The following is a 24,202-nucleotide window of genomic DNA, read 5'->3' on the forward strand; positions in this document are numbered from 1 at the left end:
TACTTATAAGCTTGTTCAATATACTGTAAGCATTAAATGTGCTGAAAGACAGAGGACTTCACTCATATCATTATAAAAGATTCTCAGTGACTAAAGTAATGATAAATCTAAACTCCCAGAGTCTGTTTTTACTCGATTACTGTATTTTATAGAATTCCATTTCTCTGTGTGCTGTGATTCAGGTTATCTTAAATTATTTCCAGTAGAATCATTGTATATATGGTGAACTTAAGCTTCATTATGCAAATGTCTGTTTAATTTTAACAAACACTTGTTATTTTAAGAAAAATGGAAAACATTTTGTAAAAAGAAAGTTGCAAAAAATATATTTAAAATTGTGAGTTTCTGGGAGGAAAAGTGTGGTTGCTCTTAAAAAAGGTTGTCAGTTTTCCTTATGGTATCAGAGCATATGGAATTAAGTAACACTACCTCTCTACGTGCAGTATTCTCTATACTTCCTTCTATTCCATGTAGGAAATACAACAAATACTCAGGTAACATTATTTAGCCATCTACGGCAATTAGCAAGTTAAGAGTGGTCCTTGTAAAGGTAACCCTATGACTTCCCATATTATGCCCACTATATATTAATTTTTTTAACAGACATTTATGAATGAGTAAACGTGATAGCTGCATAATCATTATTTGGAAAAGGGAAAACTCCAGTATTGATCACATCTCTGCTGGCAAATGTTTGTAGTTTCTTAAACTATCAGTACTTTAGTATTACTTTAACATCAGCCATAAAACAGTTTGATAGTAACATTTCTGGTTTTTAAAGCCATAATATGTGTCTCCAATATACATTATGTAAATGGGAAATCTAGTATTTTTCAGTAACATTATGCTTTCCTGAACCAAAAGCAGTTAAACATTTTTTTCCTTTTAGTCAGAACATACCCATTTACTACATTGTAATATGAAATGTTTATAAAAATTACCTTTTCTTTTGTACACCAAAATTAGAGTTTAGTATCCAAACACATTTAGAAGCATTCAAGGCAATGTAGGAGACAACCAGAGGCTCTGTCTAAAGACTTCCTTCAGAGTAACAAAAGGAACTCCCCCCACTGTTGTTCCTGTATCCTCCCTTAGCTTGAGACTTCAAAATGCTGGCCCACTTGCTTTGCTGTAAGTTTTTGGAAAAAGACATTGTTGTAGTCTGATTCCTTGCAGTGTGACTTACTCCATAGAGATTAATAAAAAAAGAGCCATTTGAGGTATCATAAATTTGCCTGGCATGGCTTTAGACATAGTGAGAACACAGAGATAATCAGTTATACGAAGACAGTGGACACCGAGGCTTTACTTTTGTGTGTTTGATTTGTCACCTTGATATTCACTCGTATATTAACTTATTACTGACTCTTGTTAGGAGCCCCAGTCCAGCAGCCCTTATTCAGGCAGAACTGCAACTGGCAGGGAAACTGGGGGAAAGTCTGCATTATTGGGCTCTACATTTATTGCTAACTCATTAGTAATATCTAATGAATCATTAGACATGAAGAAAGTTTTCCATAAAATGAGTCTGAGCCTTTTTTGATTGTTTCATTGGATGGATTTTGGTAACATTTCCTACTGTGTGAAAGTTTAATTTAATGTACTGTATGAAAAAGTATACTATTGTTCAGAAATTATATGGCACTGAAAATTTATGTAACCCTAAAATCTGTTTGCTTGTAGATGTTGTTTCAACAATATCTACACATAACAGGCTTATCAACCATTTGTTATAGAATTATCTGTTACTCATGTGATACTAATGCATTCTGTAACATGCATTACAGCAAGGTATTAAAGAAAGCATTTTCATTTACTAGTAATTTAATCAATAGCTATAAATCATACATAAATGAAAACACTGTTGAAAGTATTACTATATGTTATATATACAGCATATGGAGAGCTAGATTGCCCCTTTAAGCATAGCCCTGAGCAGGCTGTACTGATCCAAAGAAACCTAGATTGCTCTTCAGAAAAGTGCCTGCTCCCTCCCAGTGCACCCAGCTAACTTCGAGGTCAAGGCAGAGGAGCAGGAAGTCAGCTGATGGTCTTCTCTCTTTCCTACCCCCTATGGGGCACTGTACAAGGAGAGAGCAGTCTCTGGGTTTCTGAGTTGATGGATTGTGACTATGAATTGCTCTTTTGCAAGGAATTCAAGGGAGTGGGTGTCACATATGTAAGGTCCAGCAACATTCTCAGCCGCAAGTTGCAATGGGAATATTCACTTACATAAATGTTGACAAATATAGCCCTTAAGTATTCAACAACAAAACCCCAAAAAATAAAAAATGTAACCACCTGACTAGTGCCTGCAATCTGGTATGAACATTCAGATTCCTTTCTGCAACTGATTTGCAGCAACAAAACCCCAGGGTGTAAATTGCACCCACAAAAGGAAGGCCAATCTTCTGAGACATTATCCTGAAAAATCTCCTTCATTTAAAAGCGATGATGTTCAGCCAACTGTAAACTTCCACTTCTAGGAAGACAGGATCAGGATGACAGCTTGTGAATTTAGTGTGACACCTCACTATACAGGAAAAATCATCTTGATGGGCTATTACCACTAATGAAACTACATATTAAAACAAGATTTACACAGATGTCTTGCATTTTTTCAGTGAATCTACAAGAAATAATAGGGTATGTGGGTGGCTAATGAAACTGTAAATCTTTGTAAATCTGTACAAATCTTTGTAAAACTGTAAATCAGATCCAACTAGTCTTTCTGGCCTTACAATGTACAGTAAATAATAAACAACGTTTATAGACTATTGCCTATTTGAAATTCCCATGTTTTAAAAAAAATTTAAACACAACGTCCTAGCACGCCAAGATCCTGCTTCTGTGTGGGCAGACTCCTGAGCCATGTATTTTAGTGGTCTGTGAATTGCCATGCACACCTAGAGTACTGAATAAATAATTAATATCACCCCATTGGCCATGGCTTTATTATTTTTCCTTAGTAGAAGATGAGGAAACTAAGGCCCAGAGGGTGAAATCCTGTTTCAAACTAACAACAAAAGTATAGTTGACTTCAACAAGGTCAGGATTTTGCCCAGAAGTAGCCTTGGACATAGGCTGAAATAGAATACTGGTTTCCTGATTTCCAGCCCTACATCTTAACTATGATCAGCCTTCTTGCCCTATAAACCTGTGGCAGGACTACACATATGTTTTGTCAGTAAATTGTAATTGTACCTTACAATTGTAAAGCCAAATTATGCTCCACATTTAAGACACCTAAATAAAGTCAACTTGATTTCCAGATGGCTTGAGTATGCACAATCCCTGTGAAGTAACTGGAACCTCTTAGCCTGGCAGGTTTGAAAATTTGGCCATTTAGGTAGTATCTAAATACAGATTTAGAGGCCTAGCTTCAGGCACCCATATTTGATAATTTTGGCCTCCAGTAGAATTTGTCCATCCACTATCATAAAAGTCAAAATGTTTATAAAACATTAAGTGCTGCACCACATGCTAGCAGAGATAGGTATATGCATAGAAATTAGCAACATCCAGCATGCAAGTGTATCAAACAATGCCAATTTAGGTACAAGTAATTTATTTACAACTGAACAATTTTTTCCACTGTTAACAGCTTTTCAAGTCTATGAGCAGGTCTACACTATGGGGGAAAGTCAATCTAAGCTACATAATTTGAGTTACATTAGTAGCGTAACTCAAGTCGATGCAGCTTAGATCTATTTACCACACTACGCTATGTCAATGGAAGATGTTCTCCCATCAACTCCCCTTATTCTTCTTGTTCCGGTGGAGTACTGGAGTTGATGGGAGAGCAATCTGCACTATGACAGGTTTCAGAGTAACAGCCGTGTTAGTCTGTATTCGCAAAAAGAAAAGGAGTACTTGTGGCACCTTAGAGACTAACCAATTTATTTGAGCATGAGCTTTCGTGAGCTACAGCTCACTTCATCGGATGCATACCGTGGAAACTGCAGAAGAACGCAATAGCAGAACGCCATTAGCCGTCACCTTCAGCTCCCAACTAAAACCCCTCCAACACATTATTAAGGATCTACAACCTATCCTAAAGGATGACCCAACACTCTCACAAATCTTGGGAGACAGGCCAGTCCTTGCCTACAGACAGCCCCGCAGCCTGAAGCAAATACTCACCAACAACCACATACCACACAACAGAACCACTAACCCAGGAACCTATCCTTGCAACAAAGCCCGTTGCCAAATGTGCCCACATATCTATTCAGGGGACACCATCACAGGGCCTAATAACATCAGCCACACTATCAGAGGCTCGTTCACCTGCACATCCACCAATGTGATATATGCCATCATGTGCCAGCAATGCCCCTCTGCCATTTACATTGGTCAAACTGGACAGTCTCTACATAAAAGAATAAATGGACACAAATCAGATGTCAAGAATTATAACATTCATAAACCAGTCGGAGAACACTTCAATCTCTCTGGTCACGCAATCACAGACATGAAGGTCGCTATCTTACTATAAAAAAACTTCAAATCCAGACTCCAGCGAGAAACTGTTGAATTGGAATTCATTTGCAAATTGGATACTATTAATTTAGGCTTAAATAGAGACTGGAAGTGGCTAAGTCATTATGCAAGGTAGCCTATTTCCCCTTGTTTTTTCCTATCCCCCCCCCCAGACGTTCTGGTTAAACTTGGATTTAAACTTGGAGAGTGGTCAGTTTGGATGAGCTATTGCCAGCAGGAGAGTGAGTTTGTGTGTGTGTGTGTGTGTCCCCCAGGGAGGGGGGGGTGAGAAAGCCTGGATTTGTGCTGGAAATGGCCCACCTTGATTACCATGCACATTGTAGGGAGAGTGGTCACTTTGGATGAGCTATTACCAGCAGGAGAGTGAGTTTGTGTGTGTGGTTTTTGGAGGGGGGTGAGGGGGTGAGAGAACCTGGATTTGTGCAGGAAATGGCCCACCTTGATTATCATACACATTGTGAAGAGAGTGGTCACTTTGGATGGGCTATTACCAGCAGGAGAGTGAGTTTGTGTGGGGTGGGGGCGGAGGGTGAGAAAACCTGGATTTGTGTTGGAAATGGCCCAACTTGATGATCACTTTAGATAAGCTATTACCAGCAGGACAGTGGGGTGGGAGGAGGTATTGTTTCATGGTCTCTGTGTATATATAATGTCTGCTGCAGTTTCCACGGTATGCATCCGATGAAGTGAGCTGTAGCTCACGAAAGCTCATGCTCAAATAAATTGGTTAGTCTCTAAGGTGCCACAAGTACTCCTTTTCAATCTGCACTAGACCCTCTAAATCGACCCCTGGTTCACCGATCGCCACAGCGTCAATCCCCTGGTAACTGTAGACAAGCCCTATCTCAGAACAACAAAAAAATCCCAGGAACTGGCCTAAGGATAACCTGTTTCAAGGTCGGGTACTTCCCCTTATCATAGTATCTGAATGTCTTCAAAGTTAAATCTATAGCATCCATTATCAATATATTAGTCTAGTATTCTATCCCTTGCCAATCTTGTTAACAGCCAACAAGTCACCTTGCCAATGGACCCCTGCAGAGACAAAAATATACTAAGAAAGTGTTGTACCAATAAAATAAAAACCAGCAGGATCTTATTAAAGGGAAAAAGGCAAAATACCACATTTATTGTGAATACAGAAAGAAACATAGTAAGCAGTTAGTTATAGCTATAACATTCCATTCAATCTCATATTTATTCATACATTCATTCATACAAACACACACACAGGTTCTGCAAGGTTGTTATCATAGTTACCAGCCTTAGAGTTGCTCATGCCAAGCCACTGGCCAGGTGGCCTGGACATGAGGAGGGAGCAGGGCCTTGTCAGATGCTCATCTGATGCTCCTGGAAGTTGGTTTGCAGAATCAGACCCCAAAGTTCTCACTTTTTAGAGTCTATTTTTATAGGAATTTCTTCCTATGCCAGTCTATGGGAATTGCTTCATCATGCTGTTGCTGAATCAATCAGCAGATAGCACATTCCTGACGGCTCCAAGATGTTATCTTGTTCTTTGGTTCTCCCATTCTTGAGGCTGTTGGGTGGATTCCAGTCTGCCCTCCGGGGGGTCCTCTGGTTATTTCCACTTGATGCCTTCTTCAGCCGATGGACACTGGATTCTTAGGCTGGCACCTCCCTGATCATTCAGTTATTATCCACACCAAGCATCCATCCACATACATCCTCTATCTCTATTTTAATCACAATTGTTAATACAACAAAAGGGTGGGGAGTCTCTGGGTGCTGTTTCTGTTGTCAGAGTATTGTTTTGAGTCTCTCTCTCTGTGAATTGCTTTGAGAACAGACTCTGTCTTAGAATGTACTAACACAATTAGCAGCTTGCAAGTTTCACACATAGAGGGAGAGAAACAGTACCAAAAACCAAGAGACCTCTTAATTACCCTGGAATTTGAACTATGGGGAATCAAACTCATTTGTGATTTTAATACAGAACTTCTTTAATATGATCCAACAAAAGTTTTAAAACTGGGGATCCCTTAAGCAAGAAAGGAATACATACATATGAATTTTATCTTGCGTTCCTCAACATATGCCATGTTTAACTGCCATATGCCAGTTAATGAGGTGAAGAGGTTTCCTATGTGTAGCTACCACGAAAGTAATCAAATCGTGCAGCATACTAGAATTCCTACTGACCCTTTGATAGAATTATATGGAAGTTGTTGTCATCTACAAAAACATGGACCATTATGTGGGTTTACCATGAAAATGTTGTTGGTCTCAGCAAAAAGAAACACTTATTTCTATTATTTGTTCGTGATAATGCCCATGAAATGCTAGAGACTTTCCAGACAGGCAAGAAGGGATGGTCATTGCCCGAAGGAGTTTTCAGTCTGACAGAATAACAGTCGGAAGTAGTCGAAAGTCAGAGAAAATGACAGACGGAAGTCTTCAGGGTGGTCAAACCTTGTATGAGATGGAAGAAGTCATGGAGGCATTTTGAAAGACTGACAAATATGTGGACTATGGTTGGAAGAGCAAAAGGGACAGGAATTGAATAAAGCCTGTGTGAAAAGCTTAGCTATTGCACATAAAAATGTGCAGAATGTAAACTCAGCTTTACAGTCCTAACTGGAGGTGGAATGAGAATGTCTTATACAGTAAAATCCTCAATCAATAAGAATTCCCCATTGTGCTTAGAGCTGCAGAAAATGCTACTAAGCAAAATAATCCTTGTTGCTGACTAACTTGTGAGGTGATCATGGTTTAATATTATGAATATTTGTTTCTCATGACTGTTTAGCCTTTACTATTATTTAATGTGCAGAAAACTGATTTTGAAGGACTGTCATTTTTTCTATGATTAATGTCAAAATTCAGGGGTTTATGACTCAACTTTCCAGCCTTAAATATTTCCTGGAAACAAATTGCCAATAGTGTTAATTTGCATTGTTTTTTTCTAGGAGTGAGGCTGAAGCTCCAAAATTTATGTTCACTTTTGGTTTAGGATGATGTAAATTTGAACTCAAGACTCAAACATTGTAGATTACAAATTACTCATACCATATGGAATAACATACTTACGCCTTTTTGAAACTTTTCAAGCTATGATGATGTGATTGGTTTTGCTAATATATTTCTGGATTTTGTGTTAAAAGTAGTACCAGATTCCTTTTTAACCTTTTTTGAAATCATCATTTGTCAAGAGCATTCAGAGACGCTTTCTAGAAATTATTTCAACACCCTGCTCAGTCAACATTTGTTTTCCCGCTGATGTGTCTTTTGAGAGATTGCTGGAATGGATCAACAAGACAACATATCTTCTATATTCCACCTTCAGGGCCCTCTTGTCTGCTGCCCTTGCTGTGCTGACAAAGTCACTCGGAGACCCTGGGGTTCAGTAACCACTGGTGCTGCTTATTTACAGGTTGTTCTCACACCATCTTTTCACCATACACAGCTTGGGTTCTAGTGTCTGCATCCAGGAGGGAAGAGTTATCGCTCTGCTTCCGCTCCCTCACTCCCCCTGGCTTCTTTCCGCTCAGTCTTTTATATAGCCCCAGGTTAATTGGACCGGCAGCTGTTTCCCATTCCCCAGTTAGGTGCAGCTTTTTTCTAGCCAAAAGAAAAGGAGGACTTGTGGCACCTTAGAGACTAACCAATTTATTTGAGCATAAGCTTTCGTGAGCTACAGCTCACTTCATTGGATGAATACTGTGGAAAGTACAGAAGATCTTTTTATATACACAAACCATGAAAAAATGGATGTTTACCACTACAAAAGGTTTTCTCTCCCCTCACCCCACTCTCCTGCTGGTAATAGCTTATCTAAAGTGATCATCACTCTCCTTACAATGTGTATGATTATCAAGGTGGACCTTCCTCTAATAATAGATCTTTCCTCCTTGGGCAGTTGTGGTTAACCTTGGGAATTTGAAATAAATGGGTAACTATGACTTTTTCAAGAGATATTTTCTATGGTAAATTGGGAAAGTAATTGCAGGGCCTGATAGAAAGAAATCAGGCTGCATAAAATTAAACCATTGTGTCTGTCATCAAATCTGTGCCATATCACTTGTCCAGTTGATGTACTAAGCAATAGTATCAAATTTCCAGGACTTGTCTTAACCCCCTTCCCCCTGTTAAATTTCCATTTTTAGGATAGACAAAATGGAATCAGCAATCCAGGCAAAATATGTCAGCCACTTCATTCTGGCATCTCACGTAGGTGGATTTTGCTGGTGGATGGGGTTTGGGAAAGTATCATCACTCTTCCCCTCACCCCTCACTTTTGAGCACTGGGCAAAATTGGCCTAATTAGGTTAGAAGATCATTCATAGACGTCCTTAAGAACACAGTGTAGTTCTTAAGTCTACCTACAGTTTTCGTAATTAATTTGAAAAGAAGTTAGTAGAGAGAAAAATTGTTCTGTAGCAGCATGTTTTATCTGCTTCTATTAACAATGGCCAACAGGCTCTACGAAATTAGCAGTTTGTATGTTCAACATCTACAGTTCATTCTTTTGACAAAAGCATGAGTCACATGAGCTTAATCTGTGAATTTCTTTCAATTTAACTAAAGTTGTCAGAACAAAGAAAAGTCCTTTTCCCAAACCGAGTAAGTGATAGTGGTGCTAAAAAAGGGGCTTTTAAAAAACATTATTGAAAGAACCTTGATCTTCCAGGGTAGGCTGACTACAGTCAGTGTGCTCTGAAAAGAGTTAAATGAAGCTGGTGTCATCTATGAATAACAAGATGGTGCTGCCTACTAATGTAGCTTCTTCATATAAGAAATCTTTATAAAGAGAGTTCCATTTTTTTTCTCCAGACTGACAGGACCACTGTTCACCCATTTTAGAAAATTTGTACAAGAAAATATATGTGGGTGTAATGATGAGTAGCATCAATTGAAGGATCAGTTGAAGGCCTATCACACAACTGTATTATGGCAGGAGCAGGCAGAGAGTGGAGAACACCCGGAGAAAACAGGTTTTGAAGCTCCCCCCTCAGAATACTGGCCCTGCCCAAAAGTTATTTGCTCTTACGATCTGACAGGGTCAAATCATAAAGTGCCATGGCTGCTGGAAAAATATTTTCCCATATTGTGATGATATTCATCACTCATTCACTAGTAAAATTCCTTAGCAAGGCAGTTTCCTAAATATTTACTGAGTCATTTATTTAACGAAACCGCAAAGTGACTGAGAGCTGTGCACTTATGAAGTGTGTTCATTCAGCAGCTCATGAATTCCATTTTAGGTTCATCATTCCACCCCTACCCCCCATATTTCCTCTTGAATCATTAACATTATTTATTGTTGTTTTTTTTCAGATTGCATTAGCCTGCTATTGGTTTTCTGTCAAGCTGTTCTACTCTCCTGTGAGTCTCCTTTCAGATCATAATGCTCTCAGCTTATTCTTCCTTTTGGTTATTTTATGTACTGAAGCACTTTTACAGCCAAATCCTTCCCCTCTGATGTGCACTTTTGGCTCCCATTGGATTCCCAGCGGTAGGAATATGAATAAAGTGTTGTATGTAAAGAAGACAATAAAGTTGTCTGAACTGGCAAAAGAATACTCAGGATCCCTTGGAATAGGACAAGTAAAAATAAACTAGTCTGACTTAAAAAGGGGTATGGAATAAAACGGTAAGACCAGAAAGAAAGTAATTAATCAAAGGAGTGGAAAATACAAGTAAATAATGTTTCAGTTCTACAGATGCCATACTACACTCGTTCCGTGCTCAGCTTCCTTTTCTACCTTTCTTGTTATCTTAGCTGTCTCCCTTACTTCCCTCCAATCAGATGGGTTTCACTTCTCCTCTCCTTACTTTCAGGCAAGCCAAGACTATATTGAAATGCATTGCTGGGGACTTTATTACAGTACCCTCTTTGTTTGATCTTTTCAAACTAGAGTGTGCAATTCCATATGCAGACACTTAAATTTTGCAACACTTTTGAAAGTCAGTCCGTTTAAGTACAATATACTTACAATATACTTTTTATATAGTATACTGTGCAATATACTTCTGGTTTGCCATAATTGCAGCTCCTTTTACAACAAAGCCCAGTTCGACATCCCTTTTCTGTCTACCTGTTAAAGCTTTTTCCATTTCAATAGGTTTTTAATTAATGAACTTTAAACTTATACTTTTAAAACATTCAAAATTCAGCAGGGTTGGCATTCTTCTAATTCTGAGTTTCCTACTATTACAGCTGTTGGTCTTCTTCTCCTTTTCCTTGGTTGAAATATTATTAATTTTGACCAATCCATTCCATTCATTTTGCACATGTATCCCTGCACGTTGGCAGAAGTTTGGTTCCTTATAAAGACTCACTCACTACTGAATGTCTTGGTCCCATTCCTTTCATCTTAAGTCACTCTATATTGTTCCTCTTCCTTATACTTATCAACTATCAACACCAAGAGTTTCAGCCCTTAAAAGATTTGACTTTTGGATTAATACATGGCTCTTTTTGCATTTACTTTACCATGGCTCTTATACGTGTAAACCTTGCATTCTGTGACATGAGAAATCAAGGGAAAATAAATTTTAAAAATAAATGTTAGTTTCAGTATGGAAGTGAAATGTTCACATGGAAACCCCACATCATCGGTAGTTTCATATGGGTTGTACTTCATTACAAACATGACACCAGACCATGTTCATTAACAAATTCATGAATCACGGAGCAATTTAAGGTTTTGCATCAAAATCTTAACAAACAAAGTCACTGTGTTATTGTGAAACTGAGATTGCAAAGTCTCATTCAGACCTGAAGAAATGGAAATATTGGTGGGGTGGAGGGTGCAAACCCAGGTAGACTATCACCAAAGAAAATGGTTGCCCCAAACCCTACAGGGGTGGAATTTTCAAATGCAACTTCAAAAATGTCAGCCTGCAACTACTGATAGAGTTTTGTAGCATTCTGGTAATAAAAATATACTATGTATTTGACCATAAAGCTAAGCCATATTTAGCCACAGAAATCTAAGCACAGCACATATTAATATAAAGTGCCAGGCAATAAAAACAGTCACATGCAATATGCAATTTAAGCAACTCTAATATGCCTTCCCCTTTTTAAAAACACTGTTGTGTATGTACCTAGGTCCATCAAGGCATAAACAACAGGAAACAACCAATTGCTCATTCTGTAGTAGTCTGTGGTATAACAATAAATCAGTCACAAAAGTTCATCACTAAGTACTGAATGCAAAAGCTATTTGTCTTAAGATGACGACTCCAGTAGCATTAGGGCACAAAAAATTCATATGATATTGCTCTCTTTTAATTCTGTTTTAACCTATTATTAGCTAAATGGATAGGACTATTAATATCAATGTTCAGAAATTGTAACAAAATTTGCACCTAAAGTCTCTATCAGAGATATCATTCTGCTTGACGAACAGTAGGTAGGCAAGCATTACACCTGTTTTACAGATGAGGGAACTGAGGCAAGAGGTGACATGACATGCAAGAGCAGGTGCTGATCTCTTAGGGATCTTTGGCCATTTCCCTAAGCTGAAGCAGATGAATGCTGCTGCTGAAGTTCAATGCAGGGGGAACTCTGCATCTACTTGAATTCAGATGGTCCCCGAAGGACTTCCAAGGGAAGGGTAAGCTAAAGTGAGGCACCCTGTGGTAAGGATGTTTGTTTTCTATACGATCTGTACTCTATTTCTTATGCGGTAAAGAAAAGAGCAATGGCATTAGAATCCTGTGCAAAGTGTCTGTGTGTTTCATGTATTACTCTGGCCACATACCCCTTCTCGTAAACCAGAAGGCTGAAACATTTGGGTGGGAGAAGGTGTGTTTACAGTATCAGGGAAGTAAGAACCAGTGTTGGCCTCTCTAGGTGGTTGCAGCTCTTAGAAAGAGGTGCTAGGCAGGGTGACCAGATGTCCCAGTTTTATAGGAACAGTCCTGATTTTGGGGGCTTTTTCTTACATAGGTGCCTATTACCCTGCACCCCATCCTGATTTTTCATACTTGCTATCTGGTCACCCTTGTGCTAGGTAGAGGGTCTGCATTCTGAGTGTGGGCCTAGGGTGCCTGGACTCCATTCAGATTCAGGCTTCAAACAGCCAGGGATTTAGTGGCTGGTTCTCTTCCTGACAGCAATTTGGTGAGCAGGCAAGACGGGGTGCTCAACTGGAGCTGTAACATGTGGCCAAGATTTTCAGTGACTTCTGTTTTTGGGGACCCAACTTCAGAAATCTAAATGGGGCCTGATTTGCACAAAGTGCTGAGCACCCACTCTCTGACAGTCAGGCCCCTTTTAGATGTCTCAGTTGGGAACATAAAAACTGAGGCTCCCAAAATCCCTAGTCACTTCTGGGGGGAAAAAAATACCCTCTAACTTTCTAACCTGAAGTTCTTTGGCAGATTCAGATCAAATATTTTTTTAATCTGAACTTTTATTGAATATGAAAGTGAATGCAATCACTTCAGTATTCCCTGTGCTATTACATTCAATTTCTTTCATGCTGCCCCTAAATACTTAATTTTCAATGTGCTGCAGAATTGTATATTGAAAACACAATTGCTTTGCAGAAATTGTCATGGGGGAACTGGAGGTTTTGTCAGGAGGCAGCTGTGGCTTTTAGCACCTGTGAAGGTCATATGTGCAATACTCATTTATTCTCATCCTACTTTGACAGCACATCCCCTTGGCAGATGCCTTAGAGTAGCTTTCAGTATTCTTGATGTGTACAGAAAAATATTACCCAAACCGCCATACACCAACAGAATAAGTCATTGTGAAGTGCCGTGTCACAGACCAACCAGTTAGCATCACTGTATTTCACAATGGTAAGAGACATTGATCTTGGAATAAATCATCTCTTTTTAGCACACCAACATAGGCTAATATGCTGGTGTATGTCTGATCTTTAATTCTCTTTTTAAAATTTTCTTACGAAAAAGTCCTTATTCAACCTCTCTTCACCCTTCCTCCCATTAAGACAATACAAAGGGCCAAGTTCTGTCCTCTAGTGCAGTTTCCACTGAAATGGATGCAGGTTACACAGATGTATCAGAGAACAGAATTTGATCAAAGAGAGTAACACAAACAAACAAGAAAAAGAAAAGGAAATGGGTGAGTCCAGTTTGTAATGGATTTCTTATCTCATCACCTTATGTGAAAAGCATCCCATGATGTGTAAGGTATCACAGCAGGAAAACCTCACAGATCATACAAACTGTTGGCCATCTGTGGTGCAGATTCCTGCAGAACTACAGTAATGACAATACTGTGATCTTTTCAGTAATTACAAGATTCTTTCCCTAGCACATACATAATGGTCAGTTAACAGGTTGCCAAAACCACGATGGGAATCAGGTTTCTGAAATGGCATAATGCTGATAAAACCTGGTGTTAACATGTAGAAAAAAGTACAAGTGTTCAGTCCCACTAGATGCAGGTTTGTGGAACAGGTGTGTGCCCACTTAAAATAAAGTGGCCTTAATTTGGTTTATGAATTAATTTGTGAATTAAGCTAAACCAAATTAAGGGCACTGAATTCTCAGAGTGTCCACACAGGGATTTAATGCAGTTTAACTAATCCACATTTAATCTGAATTAACTAAAAGTGTGAGTTTACCTTCCTGAGCGTCCCCATCTAGACAAGCCTTAAGTGAAATTCAATTTGCTAAACAGGATGAAACGACAGTTTTTACTCTCTTCATATTCTTGATCATGGTAGATTTTTCCAATGTTTTTGTGCCTGTGTGTCACACAGGTCCCTTCATGTTACCCACCGATATTTGGAATAATTTTGCCTTTCATTAGCTGTGATTGCCTGCAACTGATATTTGGATTAGGATTTTTTTCTTATTTTTCTAGATCACTCTTGTCTTTTAATTTACTGCAATTAAGCTTCTGAACACACCTATTACTAATTCATTGGGATGCACACGACCGACTTTACTTCTCTATATGTTGTGGTTCATATGCCCTTAATCCGAGACATTATTCCAGCCTTTAAAGTTTTAGAAGACCCCTGGATCTTATTTTTATGGGTCACAAAGACACAGCCTTAGTCCTTTCAGTATAATTGTTGTTTTTATTTATATATTTTTGATGTACTTGTGCCCTTATTTCGATAGGGAACTCCTGCTAATGTTATTGTAGGTCATGTTCATCATAATATTGAAGACTTTTACTTCTCTTTCTGTGGGGATGCCTGAATCTAATTCTTTGAGACAGTCTTGCATTACATCTGTTGGGGATTTCATGCTCTGAAATCCTGAGAGCACTTCTGGCCTTATTTGTATTGTCACTTGGGCCTTTATTGTTTGGTATCCCCTTAATTCTACAGAGAACCCCATATTTATTTATTTTTAAATCCAGCTGTAACAATCATTCCCTTTAAGGTAAACTTATATTATTTTTCAGAATTTAACCACATTATAACAATTCATATCAATTAATAAATTCTGTGGTCCATTACCTTCAAAGATGACTTAATCCGAGGTTCTGGTTTCTGTCTGGTAACCGTGTTTTGAATAAGCAGTGACTGATCTGTGCGAGAATCATAATTCCCATGTTCTGAATCATCTGTATATGTATCTTTGTCTTTTCCTATATCTCAGGGAAAACAAAACAAAAGAGATAGGCTCATTTGAGATTATAATGGAGACATACTTGTCATACTATTATAGCAGTAGTTGAGATAAGAACATTCCCTTTAAGCACCCACATCTGTGGCTTACAATATTCCCCCCTTCCCTACAACAGACTTTTGATCTGAAATTTTATCATGCTTGCTCTCAGTTTAGATGTGAAGCTTTTTGATTTATTAGAGTTTACATAAAATCTGTTCTGCAGCACTGGAGTGCGAGTGAAAAAGCATGATGTTTTCAGCTGTGCAAAAAAAAAAAAAACCCAAAAAAACAACTACCCACGTTCTTAGGCTCTTGTGCTTTTATATAACTCTACAATAGTTTGGACTGGACACTTCCAATTTGCTGTACAATCCACATACAATGTGGTCTCATGAAAGTCAGAAGACCTGGATTCTATTCCCAATTCTACCATAGGCCTGCTGTGTGACATTGGGCAACACATGTTAACACTCTGTGCCTCTTTCCACCATCTCTAAAATGAGTATATGATGTTATTTTCCTTAATTTAATTTGAGGAGCTATTTAGATCCCTCAGCTGTAGATAGGAACTGAAAATATTTGGCATGTCGCAGGAGATGCTCAGCACTTCATAGATCTGGCTCTAAGCATATACCAATTGTGGTTATCCTCAGTACTCAATATCCTCAGTACTCAAATCAGTACTCAAATATCTTCATAAATATAAGATAGCTTTGGACAGCTGAGGGCCTACTCCACAGCCTGGCAAGCCTTCCTCCCTTGCAGGTCTCCTGCTACCTAGTACCACCCCGAGTGGCTTTCTAGAGGAATTAAATGAAAGATGGGATTCAGAGCTTGAGTTCCAATATTAGCTGTACCAGTGGTTTTGCTGGGTGGCCTTGGGCAATATGTATTTTTGCCTCTCCCCACCCAATCATTAAAACAGGGAGCATGCTTGTATTAAGTAACCTACAGAGCTATCGTGAGGGTTAATGATTGTACAGCAGTTGAAACATGTAAAGCACTACTTAAGTGTTGATTATTGTTATCACTTGTATTATGGTAGCACCCTGGTCAACATCAGGAACCCATTGTGCTCGGCCCTGTAAAAATACAGAGCAAAAGACGTTCCTTGCCCCGAAGAACTAAAATATAAATATCACTGTACCTTTCTTTCATAAGTGTATCCAAAGGAGGGAAGGGAGAAGGGCAACAATTCTGACAGTCTTTTTCTAGGGCTTTTCTGATTACCTCCAATTTAAATTGTAACTATATTTGGGACAACTCCAGTGCATGTTGCCCATCCAGTTTGAATGTTACAGGTGGGCAGAAGGACAGTTTTGTGATTGGTTTCAGAGTAACAGCCGTGTTAGTCTGTCTTCGCAAAAAGAAAAGGAGTACTTGTGGCACCTTAGAGACTAACCAATTTATTTGAGCATGAGCTTTCGTGAGCTACGGCTCACTTCATCGGATGCATACTGTGGAAACTGCAGAAGATATTATATACACAGAGACCATGAAACAATACCTCCTCCCACCCCACTCTCCTGCTGGTAATAGCTTATCTAAAGTGATCACTCTCCTTACAATGTGTATGATAATCAAGTTGGGCCATTTCCAGCACAAATCCAGGTTTTCTCACCCTCTGCCCCCCCACACACAAAAACTCACTCTCCTGCTGGTAATAGCCCATCCAAAGTGACCACTCTCCTTACAATGTGTATGATAATCAAGGTGGGCCATTTCCAGCACAAATCCAGGTTTTCTCCGGGGGGGTGTGTGTGTGTGAGAAAAGATATAAAAAAATCTTCTACACTTTCCACAGTATGCATCCGATGAAGTGAGCTGTAGCTCACGAAAGCTTATGCTCAAATAAATTGGTTAGTCTCTAAGGTGCCACAAGTACTCCTTTTCAGTTTTGTGATTAAGTCACTGAACTGAGATTTGGGAGACTTATGTTTAGTAACTAGTTTTACCACAGACTCCTTATGTAACCTTGGACAAGTTACTTAATCTCTGTGCTTCAGTTCCCAACCTCTAAAATTGAGCTAACCCTTCCCTACCTCATTGAGGGATTTGTGAGAAAAAAAGTATTAAATATTTGTGAATTTATTTTTAAAAGAAAAATGGAAGAAAGAAATTGTTCCTATTGCAATTCAGCCATAATGCAGATATACAGACATAGTTTAAGACATCAAAGTTATCACTACATACAGTGAGCCAAGTTCTCATTTCAGCTTTCACATCAACATGTGAAAATTCAGGGTAACTCTTGCACATTAATAGTTCCATTAAGTCCAGAAGGACTACTTGCATAAGTAAAGGCTTCTCACATGAAGAAAGTTTTGCAGGATCAGACCTTATGTGAATTGCAGGAGTTCAATTAAAAGTTACCACATTTTGCAAAACTTGTTAAGGTTCTGAAGTGTCTCGCCTCATTTGCTGAATGCTCCATTACTACCGTGTACTAAGCCATTTTAGCTGACCAAGGATACCACCTCTGATTTATATCACATGTTCCCTGAAAGATGAAGATGATATTCCCTGTCATCTCATTTGAAATACAGATATAAGAAAGGCTTTAGCAGAACATTTAGTCATGCCACCAGAAAGATCAAGAAATTTAGAATTAAAACAAACAGGCTTTTAATAGAAAAGAAAAAAAGGTTTGTATATGTTTTGACTGTAATTGTGTTTCTTATTTTTTTTATTTACACCTAAATCACCTAGAGTGTTCTGTAAAAGGTAATGGGGCAGTGGAACACAGCAGGGGGAAGGGAGGGAATGCTATCCTGAATTCTAAAAGAGCATCTGTATATTTTTGTGACTCATCATTATTCTTACGACTTTAGTTTAAAAAGGGATATAAAAACTAAGGTATGCCCATCTAAACAACAAGTAGAAAAGCTGACCCAATTCAGTGCTTGAATAGTATATGCTGATTTGAAAGATCTTGATGTAATGTATTAGATATAATTGTAAGGGGATGAGTTCAACCAACATTATCAGATTTCCATGCCACAGAATCTCTGATCAAAAATTATTTTTTCATAGGTTGAGTGATCTATGATGTAGATATGTTCAGTGGGTTATTGAATCATGTCCAAAGTTCCCTCAGAAGAGAAAACAGTAGCAACTCTTATTCAGAGGTTTCAGATACCATTGACAATGTATGCAAGATTAGTCACCTGAATTGAAACATTCAATTCAGGATTAGTATTATTCATTCCAGTTTTCTGCAAATATGTATTTTTAAATGGAGAGATGTATTCTCCACCATTCGGTATTTTTTTCTTCTTCTTATAGGAAATTAATTTCTCTCTCATTCAATTAATGATTTTTCTTCATCATGCTCCATTAAATGGAATTTCCCTCCAAGTCCAAAGATAAATTAATTGTCTTGGGTCATTTCAGTTCAAATATGATCTTGAAAGTTCCCATCACAGCAACATCCAGCTTCACCAGTAGAGAATGTCACCACAGAGAATAGTGAAATTTAAAAAAACCACTATTTTCAGTAGGTTTTGATTTTAAAACTTTGAAACCTTCTGTCATCTTTCTCCACCACAATTTAGACAATAAAATACAAAAGCAAATGCAATTTGGAATTTAAATGCAATTTGGAACTGCCAAAGGCCAAACAAAGAAGAGACATCCCTGGAATTTACGGTTAAAAAGTTTAATTGTTTGGGGATTCTTTTTTTAAAAATTCAACCTATCCAAAAAAGCAGCAAAAGGAACTCTCAGTCCCAGATCGGTTCACACTCTATGGAAGCATCTACCCTGAAATGATTATAAAGCAAAAAGAGGCTTTATTTGCCTGCAGCTTCAAGGAATGACCATCAGAATAGCCTGCTCCCTCACGCTCTCTCCCCACCTTGTAGGAAATTTACTGTTTATTTCATCCCCTTATTTCCCAATCATGACTTGCCAGAAGCTATAACTATTAGTATCGATGTCATGGTTGACTTACATCTCTCAACTAGCCTTGCTCTTCTGGTTCTTAGAGAGCCACTGGTTGAAACCACCAAAAACTGGCCTGGTTCCAGACCACCATGTTCATGGAACTTGAGCATCTGGCTTAAAGCCAGGAACTTCAGACTAGGCTTCTTTGCAAACCTCAGACCACACCTCCAACACAACTTCCTCCTCTTTAGCAATAGTGTCTCCTGTCCCACAGCTATTTTGAGAGGAACATGGGACAGGGTAATGCCAGTGAAAGAGGTTTCCCCTCATATGTCTCAAAGGGTTTATATGCCTTGTTAGAGAATTTTTAATGTGCTTTCATTTTTTATTTGCTTTAATTCAGAAATGCAGCAAATGGATCAGATTCTCAGCTGCATAGTTCCATCTGCTTATGCAGTTTGACACCAGCTGAGAATCTGGTGCATTTAAATATACCAACTGAGCATGCACAGTTTAACACTTTTTCTTTACTTTAACATAATAGTAGAGATTCCACTTAAGACTTCATTACAGTAAGGCATGGCAAGAGAAGAATTATCTGAAAGAAGGTCTATGAAGACTTCATTTGAAGAAATGTAATATTTTAATGGCAAAATTATTTCAAACTACATTTGTGGCGGTGGGACAGGCAAGTTGCAATTCCCTAATTTAATGTAACATTTTGTTGGTAAAACAATTTCAATATCTATCCATTGAGGCACTTATGCTACTTTTTCCCTGTTATAATGTCTAATTCAAAACTGCCAAACAAATGCCAGACTGTGAAGGCCCTTCTTAAAAAAAAAAAAAAGGAACAAAAAAACTTCAATGGTGATACATTACAGTAAGTGACAAAACTGAAAAAAATGTACAAACAACATCTGGGTGATAAAAATGGCAGGTGCTATACAGAATTGCTACTAGGGTTTTTATAGTCCACAATGGCAGAGGTTGTCTGCTTTCGTTCCACGCATCCCTTAAAAACTTGTAGCCTCTGAGCAAGCACTCAGCAAATGAGTCTTAGACAGAGTTTGTTATCTCGTTGGTATAAATTAGGAATAATCCACTGAATTCAGTCGGGACTTTGGACCAGAGTTCTAAGGACAGGATCATTATATTTATGTTCATATTGTTTGTTCTGGAAATGACCCCCTAAACATATTTCTTCCCTACACAGATTCTTTGGGCCCCTGAAAGTATAATGTGTGGTCTGCTCCTTCAGGCCTCTTCAGAGACAAAATACAGGAACCCATTATCACTGCTTTAAACAGCATATCCAGTCTCCTTTGTTTCGGGTGTTCATGTGAATTCCCAGAATATGGCCAAAAGAAAAGAAAGCAGAAAGGCTTAGGTTTTGATCCTTGAAACACATGTGCATATACTTAACTTTAATTTACTTTATTTTGAAGTTTATGAGATTATTCAGATACTTAAAGTAAGAGCACATATGTTAATTGCTGAAAATAACATTATAATAACTGTCATTTTGTTCTTCTTAGTAGATGCCAATCTTGCAAACATAATTAGTGGGAAATCTTTATTTCCAATATAAAAAGTTACATGTTTTTGTTAAGTAACCACGTAAATTACATTGAGATTATTTTAATTGCTAAATCATTTTTGAACAGAAGTCACTTAGCAAGTTTTATTTAAAACTTCATTAGCCTTGATTGACTGTGTGAATATAGTACTCTAAACAGGGCTGGATTAACCTTTTGTGGGCCAAGAACCAAACATATTTGTGGGCCCCACTAGGGAATGAAGGGGCCAGGGGCAAGAGCACAGCGGGCAGAGTGGATTTGATTTAAAACATGATTTAAATCACTAGTCAGGAAGACTCAATTTAATCATGGTTTTCTACATAAAAGTGCATTCTTGTTGGTTGTTATAACCTTAATACATATTTTTTACAACTCAGAGATAGATGTAGGTTTCATTTTTAGAAGGTACACACTATACATTTTTAAAACAGTGATTTATTTTGAAAAAACTTTTCAGATGAGTTTTACAGCTATATCAGAAAATGAATGATTTTTTGGTTATTTCATTTACCAAGGATAATTGAAGCAGATATTTATGAAGTCATTGGAAGGTGAACTATATCCAATTCAACAGGTTAATCATTAATATTTGGTGGATTTTCTTGCCAGGCTGTATTATGAAGAGAACATCACCAGACAGACATTTAAATTGTTTTATTTAACTAAAACAACAACATTAAGTACGGTATTCTGGATTTTTTTCTTCAACAGCAAACATAATATTTTAACAAAAAAGCATATGCTCCTTGCTTCTCACATTTATCTCCAGACTTCTTCTCCTTGTCCAGATTCTATTCCGCCCCCAACAATCTTCTATTCCTTGAACTTTTTGAAACTTTTCACTTTTAAAGAGAGGTAAGGGATTGATTCTGTGTTCACAAATTTTCAGAGGGACAATAGAGCTGAGGTCTGTTATTTCTCACCTCTATATATTATTTATTTAAAAACATTTTTGCTGTTACAAGCATTTTACCTCTGGAGACACATATCCACAGTTTGAGAACTGCAAAACTAAGCATCTCTGATGGTATCTTCTAGACTGAGCACTGAGTCCCATTAGGTAGATAGAAAGATTAATTTAAATAATCTATACAGAAGCCTGTGGAACCCCATATGATTGGGTCCCTAATCCATGAACTATCAGAACTCATTTACAAAACTTTTCTTAAACATTACATGAATATATTGTCTCATACTATAGAATTAGAATTTATAATCCCTATTCCATGATGAGATATAATGTATCTTAATTAAAACTATCTTTAGATAGGTTTTTTCCTCAAAAATCCAATATAAATTAAAAAAATCCGTTTTGTTTTTTTTAAAACAAGTAATTGATTTTTATCCACCTTGACAGCGGGGCATGGCAGGGTGAGGGGAAGGATTGATCCCCAGCTGGAGCAAGGCAGGGGCCACCGGCAAGATGAGCACAGTGGGGCACGGGGGGAGGATTAGTCCCTTCTGACTGGAGTAAGGCAGGGGCCGGGGGCAAAAGCACAGTGGGGCAGGAGCTAGGGTTGGTCCCAGGAACAAAGGAGGGGCCGGGGTTAAACTGCAAGCACAGCAGGGCTGGGGAGGGGGTAAACAGGATCCTGCCCACTGCCCCTGCCCACATAGATCGGGTACCTACCTTCTCCCTGGTTCTAGCCCATTCTCTTTGTCTCTCCGTGCACTGAGCTGAGGGTGGGGATGCACTGAGCACAGGGCTGGGGTTGCAGGGTCTGGGAGGGAGTTAGGGTGTAGGAGCAGGCTGGGGGATGCAGTGCAGGGTCTGGCCAGGAGCTAGAGTGTGGGAGGGGGCTCACGGTTGGGGCAGGAGGTTAGGTTGTGGAGCGCTTACCTGGGGCAGCTCCCATTTGGTGCAAATGGTGCAGATGGGAATGTGGGGGGTGGGTGCAGGACTCCTGATTGGTGCTCAGGGTGGGGATGGGGACGTGGAGGGGGTGCAGGAGTCAGGACTGTGGGCTGGGTGTGTGTGCAGGGGTGCAGGAGTCAGGACATGGGGGACTGGGTATGTGACGGGAGTGTAGGAGTCAGGGCAGAGGGCTGGGGGTGTGGGCTGGGTTGGGGGGATGCTCCCAGTCCCCTGCCCTGAGTGACTCACGGCAGGGGGCTGGAGGGGGTATGCCCTGATTCCACCCCCCTCCCCAAGGCCCTGCCCCCACCTCTTCTCCGCCTCTTCCCCTGAGCGGCAAGCGTGCTGCGGCTCCACTCCTTCCCCTCCCTCATGCGGGCGAACAGCTGTTCGGTGGCGGGGCAAGTGCTGGGGGAAAGAGGTGGGAGAGGAGGGAATTTGGCTGCCAGTGGAGCCTGCCCTGCTGCAGAAGGAGCTGGTGGGACCAAGCTTTTGCCCCCTGCCCACCGCTCTCTCCTGCGGAGAAGAGCGGAGTAGGCCGGCCGGGGCCCCTTTGGAGCATGGGACTGGTGCCAGTGTCGCCATGGTAAATCCAGTACGGACTCTAAAGCCCCAAATGCAGTATGGTAGCCATGCAGGTGCATAAATAAGCTATTATGATAATTAATATCTGTAAATTATACTATTGCTGAGGGAAAACTTCTAATTGTACCAGTTAAATTTTTATAGTCCTGGGAAACTAAGCAACATGAAGAAAGCAAAAAAACCCAAAACACCAAAACAAAAAAAGCAACCCCCCCCCCCCAAAAAAAAGTGTTTTTCAAAAAAAACCAAAGACGTTTTGATAATTTCAGCAAGCAAAAAAAGTGACATTTTTTACTTTTAAAGTTAGGATTAACTCATATTCCTATTGAAGTCAATGGGACAAGGATTTGCCTTTAAATAAATTAGCTATCAAGAAATAAATACTAATACTAAATAAATACTAATAATTGTGTGTATACACAGAATGCTATACCTGGCAGATGGACCAGCACATGATATGCACTTGGCCCCGCATTCCACACTCAGCAGCGAAAGTGATATAAAGGAGTTCCAGGCGTCACTCAAAAAGATGCTAGACTTCTTCTTCAGAATTGATTAGAAACTTAGGAGTCTGGTTAGTATATTGTTTTGTTTTGTCTTCTGAGTCACATAAAAATGTGACCAGTGATTTCAGTGCTTACACATCATCGAAGGCATCTAGCCTTTTAGCATAAGCAAACTCTAAATCTGTGAATGTGAATTTCACAATGAAGGAATGTAAGAGATTAAAAACTGTTGACCAGACTTTTTAATTCTAGGAATCCTTTGTCTGGTAATGCCTGAAAGTACTCAGTATATAATTTGGACACAGGTTTCTCCCCCTGCAGGGTCTGGCCATGTTAGTACAGTATGCGTCTTCTGGATATCTAGAGATAGGACACTAGATGGGGAGGGCATGTACTTTAAGCAAATTAAGAGAATTCTTTCCAAGATATCTGCCTGGTGGGTCTTGCCCACATGCTCAAGGTCTAACTAACTGCCATATTTGCAGTCAGGAAAAATTTTTCCTCTGGGTCAGATTGGTAGAGACCCTGGGGCGTTTTCACCTTCCTCTGCAGCATGGGGCATGGGTCACTTGCAGGTTTAAAGAAGTGTAAATAGTGAATTATCTGTAACTTGGAGTCTTTAAACTTTATGATTTGAGGACTTCAGTAACTCAGCCATAGGTTAGGGGTCTATTACAGGAGTGGGTGGGTGAGGTTCTGTTGCTTGCAATGTGCAG

At 39.1% G+C, this 24,202-nt stretch overlaps 1 protein-coding gene across 1 annotated transcript in view; it reads right to left on the minus strand.

The window, feature by feature from the left end:
• The window catches only part of ANO3 (anoctamin 3), a 141,883-nt gene extending 126,825 nt beyond the window's left edge, over window positions 1–15,058 (minus strand). Inside the window, exon 1 of the mRNA XM_077818491.1 lies at window positions 14,922–15,058. The gene's annotated coding sequence lies outside the window, so the exon portion shown is untranslated. The remainder of the gene's footprint in view (window positions 1–14,921) is intronic.
• Window positions 15,059–24,202: the final 9,144 nt, after the last annotated feature.

The sequence above is a fragment of the Eretmochelys imbricata genome, chromosome 6, assembly GCF_965152235.1.
Source record: "Eretmochelys imbricata isolate rEreImb1 chromosome 6, rEreImb1.hap1, whole genome shotgun sequence".
NCBI lineage: Eukaryota > Metazoa > Chordata > Testudines > Cheloniidae > Eretmochelys > Eretmochelys imbricata.